At 35.3% G+C, this 17,305-nt stretch overlaps 1 protein-coding gene across 5 annotated transcripts in view; it reads right to left on the reverse strand.

Moving 5' to 3' along the window:
- The window catches only part of SPIC (Spi-C transcription factor), a 60,639-nt gene that overhangs the window by 37,321 nt on the left and 6,013 nt on the right, over positions 1 to 17,305 (reverse strand). For all 5 annotated transcript variants that reach the window (XM_031937905.1, XM_031937902.1, XM_031937904.1 and 2 more), the window contains one exon: positions 15,596 to 16,631. The gene's annotated coding sequence lies outside the window, so the exon portion shown is untranslated. The remainder of the gene's footprint in view (positions 1 to 15,595; positions 16,632 to 17,305) is intronic.

The raw sequence follows: 17,305 nt of genomic DNA on the forward strand, positions 1-17,305 counted from the left end.
ATATGTGGGTGAGTCTATAATATAAGTGAAATACATTGATCAACTTCCATTATCATCTTTAAACATTTAAAACATCAACCAAAGGGTTAAAATGGAATGGAGATTTGGATTTCTTTAAGCAAGAATTCTGTAAGAATAGGGATGAGTGAGTAAGTTAGTGTGTAGTCAGGAAGGGAAAAGAGAACATTAATGTATAAGATAGAAATAGTTAGGGATACAAATAATCAACAAATAATTCAATTAAATAGACATCTATTAAGTATTTGTTATGTACAAACACAGATAAAACATGATACTATCCTTGCCTTCAAGTTCTAATTGGCAAGAGGGAAAGAAGAGTAATATGTGCAGCCATATAAACAGAGCACATTTGCCTATATATTGTATAGGAGATAACAGAAAAAGTAGTTGAGAAGATGCCAAGAGAAAGGAATCACTTTTAGTTGGAGGAATTTCTGAAAACTTCATGGAGGAGATTGTTCCCAAATTAGATCTTTGGATAAATGAAGAATTTCAGAAGGCAGATATGTGGGGGAGTCTATAAAGTGAAATACACTGATCATTCCATTATCATCTCTAAAAATTTCCAATATTTGTCTTTCTAGTCTCTACACAATTTAGTGCCATACTACCAAACCTTCCTCAACAAATGAGAATATGTATGCAAAGAGCTTTGCAAAAGCTTTAAAAAGCTATTATATATAAACATATATTTATATAAAAGTTATTATTATATCAGAGAGGAGAGAAAGGGCATTCTAGCTAGGAAAATCAGGATGAGCAAAAGTTTGGAAGACAAAAGGTGCAAAGTATTTTTAAAGAATAAATGAACAGGCCAGATGGATTAGAATATAGTGTCTGTGGAGGGGAATAGTGGATGATAAGATTACTAAGGTACATTGGGGACAGATTGTAAAGAGTTTAAATATCAGACAAAAGGGTTTGAAATTTATTGGTAATGGGAAACCATTAAAAGTTTTTGAGACATGATAAAAGCAGAAATAATATAGGAAGATTAATCTAGCTGTATTCAGGATGGCTTGGGGGTGAAGGGAATGGGCAGAGAGACTGCAGGGAGATCAGTGAGGAGGTTAATAAATATCCAAGAGTATGATGAGAGCTTAGACTAGCGAAGTGTCACTGGGAATAGAAAGAAATGACAGATGCAAGAGGCCTCATAAAAAAAAATGGACAGGACTTGGTGACTGACTGGATCTTGGGAGCAAGGGAAAGGGAAGAGTCAAATTTCAAGTTTTAGTAAGTAGGAAAATAATTAGTATTGCAGAGCCTCAGAGTTGGCAGGTAGCTCAGAGACAAGATCTCTGATAAGTGATCATCCATCATTCATTACAAATCAGCCCTTGATGAGAAACTTGACTCCTTTTAAGATAGATTATTCTACTTTTGAACAGCTCTAAATGTGAGGAACATTTTCCTTTTATCAAGCCAAAAAATCTTCTCATCTGAACCTTCCTCAAACCCTTTGCACCTCATACTGCCCCAGTTTTAAAATGAGCAAATTAAATCCCTCTTCCAGCCGACAATGGCCTTTCCAAAACTTGAACTACCATGTTGTGTCCTGACCCTGGCCCCACTCACCAGCACCACCGAGCTATACATCCTGAGTACTTTCCCCTGAGCCTTAACACATGAACTTCACAAACTGGCTGTCCTCTTCTGGATGTACTCCAGATTATCATTTTCCTTCTTAATTTGTAGCATCCCTTTGTAGGTCCAAAGGGCCTCTCACCTAATCCTGGAAGTGAGGTCTTAATTTAATTCAAGATTTGCATCTACCTTCTCCACTTCCATATCACACTATTAATTCATGTAGAGCTTGCAGTTCATTAAAATCCTTAGATTATTTTCTTTTGAACTCTTGTCTAGTCAAACATGCCCCATCTTGTCCTTGTCGACCAAGTGTAAAACTTGACATTTATCCCAATTAAGTTTTTTTTAAGTTTAAAGCAATGTAGCTTATCCTAGTCCTTAAGAATCTTGCTTTGCCTTCCAATGTGTTAAGTTACGCATGCCAGTTTTGTGCTATCTACCAATGTGATAAACATGCTATCTGTGACTTGTTCAAGTTATTGCTGAAAATATTAAATACTATAGGGCCAAGAACAGATGCAGGTGTATTCTACTAGAAGTTTTCTCCCAACACCCCTAGGAGCTAGGCAGTAATATAGTCCAGAGTAGTTAAGGAAGACTTCATTTGAGAATAGATACGTAAGCTGAATTTTGGAAGATAAGTAAAAATTGAATTAGCATAGACTAAGGTGTTGGGCATTCCAATTGGGGAAAAAGAAAGGGGTTAGGGGAGTGTAAAAGCAAATGCAATAAAGCTATTGCTTATATACATGTGAGACAATGAAGAGAACTACTAATTTCAGTGCTAGTTTATTTAAACCTAAAAATTCTAATTTCATATCTAAGAAACTGGTACAAGTAGGTCTTGTTTTAATAAAACCTTATATATTAGAATATTAAAAGATTTTTGTTTATAAATGTTATATATATATATATATATCACATGTACATGGAAAAACATATATTTATGTATGCATACATATATGTAGAATTATAAAACTGATAAATTGGGGATATCTATTCATAGTGTGAGAGGATTATTTGCCATGCAAAATAATTCCCTTTAGGATACATTTAAATGATACATTTTCTTAGTACATAGAAAATACAGTTTATTAAAATTTATATTACATAGATTTTTTCACATATATGCCTTTTGATATGTGAGATTTGATAATTTCTGTGAGTAGGTATTGGGAAGCAATGTATTGTGGTGGGGAAAATAATAAAATTACTTTCATAGTTGTAGTACAGCAAGAACCTTCAAAAATGATTTAGTTCAACCTCTTCCTTTAAGGAATGAGGAAACTTGGGCCCCGAAAACCATGCCTATGGTCACATAGGACACTAAGTGTCAGAAGGAAGATTTGAACTAAGGGCCTCTCACTACCATAGGACCACATACCTTGATCACAATCAGTTGTTTCCCTAGCTGTGTGACCCCGGGCAAGTCCGTTCATCTTGCTCAAATCTGTTTCATCAACCATGAGTAAAATGATGGGGTTGAACCAGATCTAGCTTGGACATTAAAAATAGAAAAAGAAAGCAATTTTCTTTGGAGGGTCATGAAGGGAAAGAGCAGGGTCAGAAAGAAGATAAGAAAGCCATATTACTTAAACAACACTCACTGTCATTTATCAATATTAATAATACTTAGCTATTTTATAAACTGTAAACATGATTAGTTTTATGACTTGATCCATCTACCATCTTATCTCCCTATTCTCTACACTTAAAATGGCTAGCTGAAGTTATGGCAGAAAGAGTACTGACTCTAGAAACAGATTAAACAGGGTTTGTTAGTTTTATTTACTTTCTATGTGATCTTTGGCAAGACCCGCTCTTAAATTCTCTCAATCCAGTTTCATCAGAGGAATGAAGGAGTTGGACCCTGATTTCTAATATTCTTTCTAATTCTAAATGCTATTGCCGTAGGAATCATGGGACTAGAAGGATGTTTTTACTTTTTTAGATCTGGATATAGGAAAGGCCTTCTGAACTCTGGAAGACTATGCTAGGTGACGAAGCTTCAGTAAGTTCTCTGTGCTGAAAATGTTTCAAATATAGTCTTAAGCAGCAAAGATTTCTCTCTGAAAGTAGACCACTTAAATATGAACAAGGCTCACTGCTGCTGAGCACTTGGTGACTTTAGTTTGGGTGGCCCCTTTTGCTTCTGCAGTGGCAGAGAAGGGGTAAAATATACAAAGAACCCAAAAGGCAACTGGAAAATGTATAAAATTTATATGGTTGAAGCCAAATGCAGAAAGCAGAGCAAGAAAAATAATGAACACATTAACTACATAAATATGAACAACCACCACAAAATAATCGAAGATGAAGTTTTCAAAATGATAAAGAACAAGGTTGTCTCCCCCCTAAAAAATTTTAAAAGATAATTTCCACATGTTCCTTTGCAAAAATGAGAGGACTATGGAAATGAAACATAATATACTGATTTTTCTCTGCTAATTTTTTCTCTTCCTCTTTTAAAAATTTTTTCATTACAAGGGATTGTTCTCTGGAAGAATGAAGGGATGGAATACATAGGGAAATTTAGTTGACATAAAAACAAAAGATATGAAAAATATCTATTAAAAAAAGAAAAACTCCAAAGGGATATATAATAATATGTAATATATCTCTTTGGAGTTTTTCTTTTTATTATACATATTATACATATACATTTTATTATACATAATAATATATTATGTATAAAACAAATGGAAAAATAGGAAGGAATCAGGTTGTGAAGAGATTTAAATGTTAAACACAGGAATTTATTTAGTGACATGAATGTACAAGATAAGCAAGATGGAGAAATAGAGAACAATACCAAAGGAATGGCTGGACAAATTGTGGTATAAGAAGGTAATGGAATATTATTGTTCTATAAAAATTGACAGGCAAGCTGATTATAGACAGGCCTATAAAGATTGATATGAACTGATGCAGAGCAAAACAAGCAGAAGCAGAAGTACATTGTATACTGTTGGAATCTTTACAAAGTGTTAAGACATTGGAGTTGATAGAGACAATAATTATCTAATTTGGCATGGTTCAATATGATTGATTTGATCTTAGAAAGAGATATTTTGGGCCAGAACTTGAAACAAGGCACTAAGTACAACTGATAGAAAACGATGCTTGTGTTCACACCTTTAGAGAGAGCTCATAAGTATCTAAGTACTCAATGGAGTTCACAGGTATGGGAGAATTCAGGGTTTAGAAAGAGATATCTGAATTCACACCTCCCTTAGGGCCAGAGAGCATGCTGGGAGATATCCCACAATCCCACTCTCGGAGAAGTAGCATCAATACAGCACCAGTAAGCCACTCGAGGGAGTTTTTCTTGGGAGCATTCCCAGGAGTCAGAGAGGAGCACTCTGCAAGAAAGCCTACAAGCCCTATCTTAAAGGCAAGAGAGACTCATAGTATCTTCTACCTTGGTGCTGGCTGGAGTCGGAAGGACAAACCTTTGGATTTGGAGACAATTGGGCGGAGCTCTTAGAACCAAGCTGAGAGATAGGCCTCTGGGCTAACCGGGCTATATTGAAGGACACAATAAAAGATCTGAACTCTTTTTATCACCTGGCTGTGTTTTGGAAAAAGAACACCAACAGTATACAATAACAACAAGATTGTGATAATCAACTATATTATACATATATTAAATCCAATATATGTAAACATATTTGTACAATTATCTTGCTGCACAAAAAAAGATCAGAGTGAGTGAGGATCAACTATTAAATGTTTCTTTTCAGTAGTTCAGTGATCCAAAGCAATCCCAAAACTTTGGATAAAAAATGCCATCTGCATCCAGAAAAAGAATTAAGGAGACTGAATATAAATCAACACATGCTATTTTCACTTCTTTTTTTCTGTTTTTTAAATCTCTCCCATGGTTTTCCCCTTTTGCTCTGATTTTTCTCTCTCGACATGATTCATAAAACAATGTGTGTTAAAAAAATACATTAAAAATTTTTTAAAAATGTGTAAAAGAGAATAGCACCAAAGTGGAAACCTAGATGCCTAGAATGATGATAATTCCTATGATAATAGTAGGAATGGGGTGGGGACCAAAGGAGAAATTAATGAATTCTGTTTTGATTATAAGCCCTGATTCCAGGGCTGATTTTAGGACATCTAGTTAAAATGTCCGAAAGGTAGAATGATATGGGATTCAAGCTCAGGAGAAAGAAAGGCTAGAAATAGAAATCATCTGAAAATCATCTGTAATTAAATCCATAGGAGCTGATATGGTCATCTAGAGATAACATATAGAGAGAATAAGTATAAGAGAGTATAAGATGAAGTTTTGACTTATATCCACAGTGACGGGCAGAGCCTGGAGGACAGGTATGATAAGTAAAAAATAGACCAAGGGAAAGCAGTTGCCACCAGACCCAGAAGGGAGAAGGAATCTAATAAGAGAGAGTGCTCAACAGGATATAAAACTACAGAGTGGTGGAGGGTGTTAAGGGCTAGAAAGAGGCCATTAGACTTGGAGATTAAGAGATCTTGAACAACCCTCCAGAGTATGGTTTCAGTTGAGTGATAAAATCTGAAGCTGGACTGTAAGATATTAAGAAAAGAGTTAAGGAAGGAGTACAGTCCACTCCTCCAAACAGATGTCAAACACATACCCCACACAATCCTGCTAGCAAAATCCAAGGGAAAAAAATCATAGTGATGTATTTTTCCAGAACAGATTGGCAAAAGGAGATAGAAAAAGAATTCTATGGACAGACTGTGCACACACACAGAATCAAGCACCAGACATATTATCAGGGCAGAACAGAGCAAGACAACTGACAACTGTCACCTGCTCCTGAGTCTAGAGTCACAGATCTGGGGTTAGCTGGGAAGAAGACTTGTGACCAGGCTTTTCAGGGAAAAACTATGTTTTTGTTTTATTTTTTTTGAGTGATAATGGGGGTTGTGACTTGCCTAGGGTCACACAGCTAATGTTAAATGTCTGAGGTTGGATTTGAACTCAAGGCCTCCTGATTCCAGGGCCAGTACTCTATCCACTGAGCCATCCAACTGCCCCTAAGGAGAAAGAACTGTGTAGCAGGTCCCAGGCAGTGGACCAGGACAGGGGCAAGTTCAGAGGCAAGCAGCAGCCGCTTAGTTCATCTCCCAAGAGCAGCCTCAGTTCCAGCCTCCAGCCTCCAGTCCCATCTGAGGTCTGCAGAAGAATAACCAAGGAAGAATCCCAAACCAAAGGGAAGCTTACAGCTGTTTCCCAGCTGGCTGACAGAAGCTGTACTCAGTAGCAGGCAGGTCACTGTTAGCAATGTGGGATGGCCTATATTATGTCATCCATCTTTCCAAGTTGCTTTTCAAGTTGCCTTCAAGTTGCTTTTAATTTTAATTCTTCTGATGAGGATATTTCAAATTCATAGCTATATAGATAGCATCATTGGACAAGATTAATTTAAAAGAAATTTGTGTTCAAAGTTTGATGGTCATTAAAACAACTGCATAATTTACCAAATATATTCCAGACTGACCTCTCAATGCTCATTATCCACACATTGAAACAAACATTGCAAAATAACCCAATGAGCTGTCTCTCTCCATCTCTAGGTAATATGTTTTTATTCATCTAATTTTTCAAAGTGGCTCTTTACTCTTAATTTTCAGCAGTAAGGCTTTGTATTATTTCAGGATTTAATATTATTATTGCAGATTGGTGTTAGTGAAAAGGAGCATTTAAAGAATCTTATCATCCATAGGAAACAGGGTTCTAAAAAGTAAAAATAGCCAAAAAAAAAAAAGTAGCTACTTAAAATTGCAACACTCTTAGTTCTTAATTTCCGAATGTCTTTCTCAATAACTACAGGGTACAGAAGCTGCAGGACTCATTAGTGGAGCTGAGGAGTCATTTTCACAGTCTTTCTGCTTGGGCAGCATTATGACCTCCAGGATAATGGAGCAGAGGTCCCTGTAACATTTATGTCCTCTTTCTGAAGTGACCTCTGACAAGAATCAGGGTTTTAGAAAGCCACTTCTCTACAGTTTTTCCTTTTAGGGAATTCCTAGTGCTTTACGTAGGTAAATGAATTTTTACAATACTGACATCGAAAGAAAATAACTAAGTAGTTAACGGAGAAACATAAACTGCTGTGAAACAAAGAAATAGATCAGAAAGGACATTGAATCTGCCATTTCTTCAGATCACTGATTTTTGAGACACATGTAATGTGAAAACAGGAATCCACAAGGGAAAACATAGGACCTGACATTACTAGAAATTCATGATTTTCATTATTACTTAATAATAAATTTATTATTTTCTTTACTAAAATAAAATTTTAGATAAAAATTGTGGAAATATTTATTCAGAATTAACTATGTAAGAGTGGGGAGCCATACCTACTCCAATTAGTATAATCACAACAGGCTCATAGCCTTCAGTTGAATTAATCAATAGATCTGATGACATTCTAAGTGAGAAACATGGTTTAGATCCTATGATTTTTTTTTTGATTGAGTGAAGAAAGAAAGCCACTTAATTGGATAAAAGAATTAATCGTATCCATTCAGACTATGTATGTTTTATTGTTTTTATTCTTTATTTTGAAAAAGGACTAATGGCATAACAGGGTGATGTCTTGATTTGTACATGAATTGGATTTAAGTGAGGCAGAGTTGCACTAAGTCATCACCCTCCCTCTCTTCCATAGTTATCAAATTCCCATGGTAAGAGAAAAATCAGAATGGCTGAATTTGGCCCAAGATGCAGAAGATGACCTTGACATCTTCCATGTCTAAGTGCTTCAGCTGCCTTCAGGACTACTGGAACAAATCGCTCTCTTCCTCCCATTTCACACCAGTCTTCACATGCTTGGGGTAGACATCCCCCTTAGTCACGGATAGGTCTGAGGCTGCGGGTGACCCTCAATCTGACTTATCTGGGTGTGTTACTAGGAGCCACGGGGGAGAGTTAAGTGTCAGACACACACCAACGGCAGAAGAGCAGCCCTGAAAAAGCCTCAGAAAGCCTTCACACAAGAATGTGTCCTCCCTGAACCCCCCACATATGGTTAAAACTAATCAATTCAAGGATGACTTCAGGCTAGCAGTGGAGCAGTCTAGTGGTCACTCCAGAGAATTCCAAATTATCCTAAACAAAATTTTCCTTATGAGGGAAAGGCTGTTGGGGTGGAGGATGGGAGGGAGATAACAAAAATAACAATAGTTTGTACTTACAAAGCTCTTTAAAGTCTGAAAAGCACTTTACATAGATTAATCCACTATATCCTCACAACAACTCCACAAAGTGGGTAACATTTTTATTCCCATTTTCCAAATGAGATAACTGAGATTTAATGACTTACTAGAGTCAAATAGTTATTTAGTATCTGAACTCTGGTTTTCCTAATTCCAAGTACTAGGTTCACTTTGTGAAAAAGTATGCTACAAATTTTGGGGAGGATTGTTTTTGTACTATTTTTATTGTTTTATTACCTTTTTGCAAACAAATAACAGGAAGGACACCAATAAGAGTTCATAAGGAATAGTACTAGAGATTCAATCCCTCAGGGCTATCTCTAGAGCCTTCAGGAATGATTTTCCTCAAAGTAAATCAATGATTTTAACTCTTAGACATAACAAATAAGAAACATAAAGGTAGAGAGATACAGTGGATAATAAATTGATCCCAGAATCAGGAATTTCTTCTCTGGAAGTCCCTATGCCTCTGAAAATATAGGTCACAAGGTTCTTTCCCTATTGCCTATGCATGTGCTACGTCTTCTCATCCTCAAAAAATTCTCACTTGATCCATCCTTATCCACTTTGTTATCATCCCATATGTCTTCACCTTTTTGTGGCTAAATTCTTTAAGAAAGGGTTTCTGTTTTCAATCTTTTTTTTTTTATTAAAACTTTTATTTTCTAAATATATACATGGATAATTTTCAACACTCACCCCTACAAAACCTTTTGTTCTAATTTTTTCCTCCCTTCTCTCCACACCTTCAGTTGGCAAATGATGCAATATATGTTAAACATGTGCAATTCCTCAATACACATTTCCACAAATATCATGCTGCACAAGAAAAATCAGATCAAAAAGGAAAAAAAATAAGAAAGAAAACAAAATGGAAGCAAATGAAAACAAAAAGAGTGAAAATACTATGTTGTGATCCACACTCGGTCCCCACAGAACTCTCTCTGGGCATGGATAGCTCTCATAATCACAAGACCTTTGGAACTGGCCTGAATCACCTCATTATTGAAAAGAGCCATGTCCATCAGAATTGATCATCATTTAATCTTGCCGTTGCCATGTATAATAATCTCCTAGTTCTGCTCACTTCACTCAGCATCAGTTCCTGTAAGTCTCTCTAGGCCTCTTTAAAATCATTCTGCTGATCGTTTCTTATAGAACAATAATATTCCATAACATTCATACACCATAACTTACTCAGCCATTCCCCAACTAATGGGCATCCTCTCAGTTTCCAGTTTCTTGCCACTATAAAAAGAGCTGCCACAAACACTTTTGCACATGTTCTCCTTACAATCTGTCTTTCAACCTCATCATTCAAATATAACTGCTCTCTCCAAAGTTACCAGTGACCCTTAATGATCAAATCTAATGGTCTTATATGAAACAAGGAAGAATGAAGTGAAATCAAAAGAACAATTTATATTATAACATCAATATTATGAAAATGAACAGCTTGGAAGAATTTTAAAAATCATAAAGAATAAAATTAGCAGAACCAGGAAAACAACGTATAGTAAAATGACATTATAACAACAACAAAAAAAACTAAACTTTGAAGCTGTAAGATTATGAATGACAAAATAACCATCCATGATTCCAGAGGAAACATGATGAATTAAGGTATAGAACAAAAGGTATATATTTGTATATAGTCAACAAGAATATTTATTTTGCTTGACTATGTATATGTTACAAGTTTGTTTTTCTTTCTTTTTCTTTTTTTGAAGTGAGGGTAGGAAGGAGAGAAAATGGATTTTTCATTTAAAAAACTTAAAAATAAAAGGGGGTTACATACTAGAATGTTCTATGTACTTTCTGATGAGGGCACTGTATTGTTATTTTTGCTTAATTGTTTTACTTTATTATAATAGATCTTTCATGGGAGTAAAGGTAATTTAGAAATATTTATAATGTAAAAACAAAAGAAGAGAATGGGCAAAATGCAAAAGGAGGTATTGAATGTAGACAACTTTTTCAGAAAATGTAGCCCTGAAGGGGTAGAGACAAAGATAAAAAGGTTAAAAGAAGACTTTTGGAGGATTTAAATGTATTCCTTTGTAAATGAGAAAGAGCCAGTGATAAAACAGAAATTTGCATGAGAGATTATTATAGGAGAAAGTTCTTGGAAGAAGCTAGAAAGAAGATCAAAGGGATAGCTAGAAAGATTAGCTATGTTGAATAGTACGGTTCTTGGCATAATGGATAAAATACTGGAATCAAGAGGACCTGGATTCAAATCCAACCTCAGATAAACTTAATAGCTGTGTCATCCTAGGCAAGTCATTTAATCTCTCTGCAGCTCTGCTCCTCATCTGTAAAATGAGAACGTTGGACAAAATAGCCTTAAAGATCCTTTCCAAATCTAAATCTATGATACTGAAAGATTTTAAAGAATGGAATCAGAAGTCTAAAAAAATTCACATTTGATTATCATTTTTCAATAAGATAAAGAGACTATGTTCTTCACTCTAAGTATGGGTAAAAGTCTTCTACGTGTATTCAAAAATTGATTTCAAAGTACAAGATGGGGAACACATGGTTAGTAGTTTGGAAAACATATGGAGGTTGTGGTGGATTGTCAGCTCAATATGAGTCAACAGCGTGATATGTCATCCAATAAAAGCTAATGCAGCCTTGGCTGTATTAAAAGAGGCATTGCTTCCAGGAAGAGGGAGGTGATAGTCCCACTGTATTCTACCCTGATGAGTCCTCTTTTGATGTGTTCGGTTCTGGGTACCACATTATATCAAAATCACTGTTAGGTTAGAGAATATCAAGAATAAGGCAACTAAAATGGTGAAGGACCTCAGATTCATATCATTTGAGTAGTTAAAAAAAAAAAACTAGGAATGTTTAGTTTGATTATGAGAAGATTCAAGGGTAAATGATAGTAGTTTTCAAATATCTGAAGGGCTGTGAGGAAGACAGGTTAATCTTGTTCTTTTGGCCCCATAGGTCAAGACCAGAAGCAATGGGTAGAAAATGAAGAGGAAAATGAAGATGGTTTTTTTTTTCTGTTTTCAAAATATATGCATAGTTTTCAACATTCACCCTTGCAAAACCTTGTATTCCAAATTTTTTTCTCCCTCCCTTTCCCCCACTCCTTCCCTTACAGAGAAGTAATCCTATATTAAACATGTGCAATTCTACACATATTTCTACAATTATTATGCTTACACAAGAAAAATCAAATCAAGAAGACAAAAAAATGAGAAAGAAAACAAAATGCAAGCAAAAAACAAAAAAGGTAAAAATACCGTGTTGTGATCCACACTCAACCTCTAAGTCCTCCTTCTGGAAGTAGATGGCTCTCTCCATCACAAGTCTATGAATCAACTCATCTTTGAAAAAAGCCATGTGCATCAGAATTGATTCACTTAATCTTGTTATTGCCATGTACAATGTTCTCTTGGTTATACTCACTTTACTTAGCATCAGTTCATGTAAGTCTCTCCAGGCCTTTCTGAAATCATCCTGCTGATCGTTTCTTATAGAACAAAAATAATCCAATACCTGTTGTAAACATTTTTGCATATGTGAATCCTTTTTCCTTTTTTATGATCCCATAAAGCTTATTCTTACTTAAAACTATCCATAATTGGAATGGGCTCCCTCAGAAACAATAGGTAGCAAAAGAAGTAAATATTAGCTGATTAGATTCAATGGGCAGAAGAACCAAAATCATTAGTAATATTTCACTCTTTGGCCATCCCAGAATCAATTTGGAACCCTTCCTCTGGAGTGTAAAAAGGGAAAGGTAGGCTTCCCACTTTCTTTCATCCTTTACCTAAACTATTTGGCTGCTCACAGACTCAAATGAGATGGCAATCTATTATATACTCTATTCCTTCTGATGAGATAGAAGATCACAGGGTCTTATGGTTTGCCCTGCCTCTACAATTCCAGATCCCCAGATCAGTTGGCCTACTAAGGCACCCTACAGACCTACAGATCTTGCCTTCTTTCTTACCACGGGACCCTTTGGACTTCCAAGCCTTTCCATCTATCCTACGGTAAACTTGTTTTTAGGTATTGTCTCCCACAATTAGAGTGTGAGGTCCTTGAGAACAGAACTGTCTCAGAATGCAGTAAATGCTTAATAAATGTTTTCTCAATTCATTTGTCACTTTGATGTGACTTATCAAGCATAGGTTGAATCAATAGGTTCAGGCATAGATTAGTCATTAGTTTTAACTTTTTAATTCTGAAATTCTGCAAACCTGTGATTCTTCCTTTTATCTACCCTTCAATCCACAATGAATTGTTTTTATATTTAGCATTAACTGGTCTACATTTGCTGCAATGATTTGGCTCCTCTATAGAAATCTTACTCTAAGCTTTGTGTCACAGAGATGATCTTGGACTCTCAAAGGCTACAATAGTAAAAAGTATGCTCTGGCAGATTCTAATAAACTGGAAAGGCTTTGACTATAGTCCCAGTGACAGATTGCTACTTTCAGACTGGTTAAATGTGGAAAAGTTCATCATTAATAGATTTAATTATTTGACCATGATATCTCATGACACAGGAGAAAAAGATAGCTCTATTTGCCTCCCTCCATTAAAATGGAATCATGATATCCATTAAAATGGAATCATGATAGTGCCTATGTGATGAAAAAAGTGACAGAGTATGTTGAGAATCACAGAATTTTCTGCAAGCATTATTTGAACTACAGCTGTTAGACTATTAATGCTGGGGTTCTTAGCCTGGGGTTTGTGAACTAGTTTAAAAAAAATTTTAATAACTATATTTCATTGTAATTGGCTTTCTTTTGCATTCTGCATATTTTATTTTATTTCTGAGGCCATAATTGCTGTAAATAAAACCAGAGGCACATTTTTTAAATTCTTAACACTTTTATTTAAAGTTTTGAGTTCCAAATTTTATTGCCCCATTTCTCTTTTTACTTCCTCCCCTTCCTAAGATCAGCTACAAGTTATACATGTGCAATTATGTAAAATATTTCCATATTAGCTGTTTTGTACAAAAAGACTAGAATAAAAGAAAAAAATGAAAGAAGGTGAAAAGTGAAAAATGGCATGCTCCAGTCTGTATTCAAACAATATTAGTTCTTTTTCTGGAGGCAGCTATTATACTTCATCATTAATCCTTTGGAATTGTCTTACTGAGAATAGCTAAAGTCATTCACAACTCTTCATCAAACAATATTCCTAGTACTACTGTGTGGAAAGGTGAAGAACTTATAGACTAAGCACATATTGATCAGAGACTGTTAGCTAAAGTAGATCAACCCTATAGACCCCAATCACGTGATTTTAGATAAGGCCATTGTAATCATATGTCATAGTCATCCTCCCAATTGATGGACATCCCTTTGATTTACAGTTCTTAGCCATCACAAAAAGAGCTGCTATAATATATATGTGTGTGTGTGTGTGTATGTATATATATATATTTGTACAAATAGGTCTCTCTTTTTTTTTTGGAGAAACATTTTTTTTTTTAATTTGAGGCTAAATGAAATAGATGAACTCTGATTCTCCTCAGAGAATTAAATGGCGCTGCTAGTTTTGTTGTGTATTCAAGAGCCTTTTCATAGATTATTTCATAGAATATTCAGACATTTTGCTTCCTTATCATAAATACTTCAATCAAGATGTCAGTGTTTTAGTTATAGTAAAAATAGGACAGCAGTACCGAAAATGAAAGTGATTACTTCTGAACAGATAGGAAATATCTGGTTATTGATACAGAATGAGGAAGTAAAATAGTGAAAAAAGAAATCAGGATCAAATGCAGCCAAGTTATTTTAGAATCATGTGATCTGGTACAATTAGATCATTAGCTGTTTAGAGAAACATCAAATGACTGGAAGTAAACAACCATTAATAACAATAGCTCCAACCCAACCATTTATAAATAAATCCTGCAAAGTGAGCACAAGTGTATAAACTGGCTTTCATTAAAACCATTCTGAATGTCACAACTCTCAGAGATCATCTATAGGGAATTGCTTTCTGCTATCCACAGACAAATAGCCTCTATTTCTTGAAACCAAATCTGAGCACCAGAAAACAATGATAAAGTCAAATATGCCATGGGACACACACACACACACACACACACACACACTGATAAATATAAAATCTTTATCATGGACAAGCTTTAGCTAGCATTTACTAAAAAAAAAAAGTTATCAATTAATGACAGTAATTTGAAAATAAATAAAATATTATACCTCAATGATTAGTAGTAAGGCATTGAAAAGAGCACTAGATAGGTCTGGTTCTTTAAGAACTGATTCTAATCATAGTTAAACTATTAACTTGACAATCCTAAACAAGTCACTTAATTCACACTCAGATGCAAATGGGGGTGCTAGGAGTAGGGGAAGAGTTGACAAGATGAACTCCAAAGTCCATTCCAGGGCTGTAAATCCATATGCTTATACAGTTGGAGCTGGAAGAAGGTCATCTGGTCCATCCTCATTTTATAGATGGGGTAACTGAGGCCTCAGAGATCATATGACTGCCCAGGGCTACACAGCTAATAAGTAGTGGCACAGGCAGAATGAAAACCTGCCAATACAAGTTTAAGGCTCTTTGTACTGAATTAAGCTGCCATCATACCTATATCCCAATTATTGGATTTTGTGTGGATTTATACTTAAAACATATTATATTCCCTCAGTTGCTCTAGGTACTTAAGATAATCATAAATAATTAATGCAAATTTTCCATTTTTCTTGAAAGCAGTTTTTTTTTTTTTAATTGTAAATAAATATTAAGTCCCACTGACCTGATTGAGAATTTAACAAATCAAGGGCACCACCTTCTGGTGTCTCACAAATATAACGTCTTCCTTTGAGATGATAGTTTGGCCTCATCAAATTTTGGTTCAGATCAGCACGTTTCAGGTAATAAATTAAAAATATATTGAAAGAAAGAATAAATCTTCAGTATCAATCATCCAAACCCAACAACCAATGAGTCAACAAATATTTATAAAGAGATTACTATATATATCAGGCACTGTGTTAAGTGCTAGGAATACAAAGGCCATGAGAAATAGTCTCTTTCCAGAGAGAACGTACAAAATATACAAGATCTATACAAAGATAATATAAAAGGCACTAATGGGGGAAACAGGAAGGGCCTCTTGCAAAAGGCGACCTTTGAGCTTTGTCTTGAAGGAAGCTAGATATTCTAGAAGGCAGAGATAGGGAGGAAGAAGTGAGAGCGATGGATCATTGGAAATGATGAAGAAGAAAATTAGTATAACTGAACTGTGTGTTTTGGAGAGTAATGTGTAAGAACATTAAAGATAGGAATGGGACAAGTTGTAAAGGACTTTGAAGGTCAAACAGAAGAGTTTAATAGTAAAGGGAACAGAGAACCACAGATAATAGTTGTGTAGCAGGATGAGATTATCCTAAGCACTTAGGAGCTCTAGGGGTTGTGTAAAGGATAGACTATCATGAATTATGGATAAGAATTAAACTGCTACTTACAGAGTTAGCTTCAAAAACAAACAGCTTATATTCACAAAGGAAACACACATTAATAAACTGCAATCTTTGTTTCAGATTTAATCTTACATGCATGGTAAATGACATCTAAATTGAATAAATGAATGAAAAAAAAAGCATTTATTAAGTGCTTATTATAAACCCAAGTATTATATTATGTGCTGGGGAGACAGAGACTGTCTCTGTGTTCAAGAAGTTCACACCTTTTAAGAGGCAAGGCATTCAAAAATTCAGCTGTAGTATGTCCAGAAATGTCCCAGTGATCCTCAGGGTACATTAGTAGATCAAATGACAGTGTCTTGAAGTCTAAAGGGCATAGGAAAAAGGTAGATAGTAAGTCCCAGAGTACCTTAAGATAGGACAGGCCAAATGATTAGGTCCAGTAATCCTATAGCCTGGAGGACAGAGGGAAGAGCAGGCCTATTTCCTTGGGATTTTCTTTTTTCCTTAGCAGATGGCAAAATTAAATTAAATTAGGAGTAATAGGAATAACTTTATTTCAAAATACAAATATATTAGCTTGCCTATAGAATGGTACTTTGGCAGATCTATGATTTCAGCATTATGAGTTTATACTATCAAGACAAAGGATGATCCCTTCATGTCTTCATCTTGTCCATATTTTCCCATAAATGTATTAAATAATATTAAAGTCTTCCTCTGTTTTTTTGTATCATAGTTTTTATAGCTAGAAGGGACCTGAGGCCATTGATTCCAACCTATTCATTTTAGAAATGAAGAAAAGTGAGAAATAATGAAGTGGAATAACTTGTCCCCACCCTACTGAGTGTCTGACACTGGATTTGACTCCGGGTCTTCCAGACTCCAAGTCTGGTACACACACTGCATGCTATGCTGCCAATCCATACCAAATACCAAAGTATTCTAGTACTTTGGGAGGAACGCAAGGGGAGGTACTGACATATCCATCTCTTGCTTTCTCTTGTTCTCCTTTTTTAATCACACATATCCTTGATAAT

This window comes from Sarcophilus harrisii, chromosome 5 (genome assembly GCF_902635505.1).
Source record: "Sarcophilus harrisii chromosome 5, mSarHar1.11, whole genome shotgun sequence".
Taxonomy (NCBI): Eukaryota; Metazoa; Chordata; class Mammalia; order Dasyuromorphia; family Dasyuridae; genus Sarcophilus; species Sarcophilus harrisii.